The sequence below is a fragment of the Meleagris gallopavo genome, chromosome 6 (genome assembly GCF_000146605.3).
Source record: "Meleagris gallopavo isolate NT-WF06-2002-E0010 breed Aviagen turkey brand Nicholas breeding stock chromosome 6, Turkey_5.1, whole genome shotgun sequence".
NCBI lineage: Eukaryota > Metazoa > Chordata > Aves > Galliformes > Phasianidae > Meleagris > Meleagris gallopavo.
The window spans coordinates 35,940,447-35,942,730 of record NC_015016.2 but is presented as its reverse complement, the minus strand read 5'-3'; positions in this window follow the sequence as shown (position 1 = coordinate 35,942,730).

The following is a 2,284-nucleotide window of genomic DNA, read 5'->3' as shown; positions in this document are numbered from 1 at the left end:
GCTCAATACAGTTTGGATTGCTGTGGCCACCAAGTCAGATAAGAGAGCAATTACGAATGAGCAAACCCCTGTAATGCCCTGCTAGAAACATACAATTGCCTCCGTTGCAACACTGAAGCTGAGTAAGCACTACAGCATGACCTCCCCCAGCCTGGCAGTAATAGTCATCGTCCCCAGCGATGCTGCAGGACAACACTCCCTCCTCACTCATTTCCTACAATACACGTGTACTCATGGTTCTCCCCACCCAGAAGACTGCATGCACAGAATCTGCCTGTGTACTTGGGAAGTGGGGTGGCTTCAGAGCAGCAGTGGTTCACCTATTTGCTGCAGCTTTTCATTGAGGAATTGGCTACTTTCTTCCTCTTCAGCTTTGCAGAACCTTTTACTGGGGAAGGACATGATTCAGCTGTCTATCAGTTAAAATACAGAACACCTCTGCCAACTACATATTGTCACCAAAGCTGATCCCTGAGCCAAGGGAGCGTGGGCCAACAAGTGAAACCAGTTGGAATTAGCTTAAATTGTGGAGATGGAAGGAATGGAAATGACCAGTTCCAGACCAGTTCTGCTGGGACAGACGTCACCTGTGGTCTGCAGGGGCTGGGTCACACAAGGCTGGCTTGCTCACTCACCCCCTAGACACTTAGGACTCAGCAATGCTTTAAGAATAGCAGAGGAAAAAGGATCTTTTAAGTGACTAACATTATGTTTCCAAACAAGTTACGTAAAGTCAAACATGTTATCTTTGTTTTAGTTAAACTCATTTCCAGATCATTTTGGGCATCCGCATAAACAACCACCACCCATTGTTTTATTTAATAGGCTTACTCTGATGCTTTCTAAGCACTCAACTGCCTTTTCTAAATAGTACAGTACTTTATTGGCCAGCAATAGAAATAGTAGTTTCTCCTCTGCAAACATTCTGCACTCAGTGGCTGGTGAAACTCACTGTGGTGCAGTTTTACCTTTGGTTAATAAGTAAAGTACATCCATACAGAGTATAAAGTAGTAGTGCCAGGGCAGGAAATGTATTTTGCCCTTTGTTGTTTCACTGATTCAAAGTTTGCCCTAGGTCACAAGGATCATGTATGTACTACAATGCTAGACAGTCCCTTCACAAAATGATAAACAATTAAAAAAAAAGAAAAAGGCAAATTGAAGCTCCTTTCTTCATTTGTTACATTTCTATCCACCCTAATTTAGCTTCCCCTCCACTGCCAACTGCAAGAATTAATTTGGCATGTACTGGTAGCACAAAGCAAGGAACAGACAAAAACCTACAGAAGTCACATACGTCCTCACATGGAGAAGGGGAAGAATGAATGAATTTAAGGGTCCCTTACCAGAGATGCTCCTGGTGTGATGTAGCTATATACCAGTGATTTTTCTAGGCTGAGCTGAACAGCTGTGGGAACCCACACACCAGGACACATGTTCTATTGAAAGAAGACAGTTTAACAGATGAGGCTAACATCTTCTAGTACTCACAACTACTCAACAAAGGAGAGGTGCCTGTACATAAACTCCTTGGGACCAAATTAGATTTGATCTTTAAATAGATAGGAAGCATATAGAACAAATGTATGTGGAATGTAAAGTACAAAAATAAATCCGTGAGAACAAACGAACACATCACACTCAGAAGAATGTTGCAACGTGATGCACTTGTCATGTGAAAAAGAATCTGTGCTTCCGGCCTTTACCTTGAGGGAGTGGTCAAAAATGCCACGTTCATACCTAACTAACCCGTTGCCACACTTTGCAGTGTACACACTATATATCTGGGAGATAATCTTTCGAGCTAGTTAAAGGATCTGCAGGCTAAGCCTCCTTTATGGTGTCTTCGTCTGGCTTCCCAGGACACTACTCCTTCTCCTCTTTCACGTGGAAATTGACGACTCCATCAGAAAGCCACGAGAACATTCTCTTCTTCCTCTTTCCTTCTGCCCATTTCCCTTCCTACTGTACTTTTGCTCTTCCTATTATACTTTCGTATAATGCAACACTCTTGAAAAGACAATGCTGTGAAAACTTGAGCTGAAGACTAACCAGGGGCTATAGGAGCCTGCGTAACACCTACACAATGAACGTGTTGTCATTCACCGTACGCTTGTCTAGAAACGTCTTCCCAAAACAGAAGCAGATGGTGCACTCACCTGCAGAGCTCACTTGTCTTTATACAGAATGCAATCCTTGAAGTGCAATGGGAGACACTGTTCTGGCAAAGTGATAAAGCAAGGCACTAACACTAAGCAGAAGTCTCTTCTTTTTTTTTTTTTCT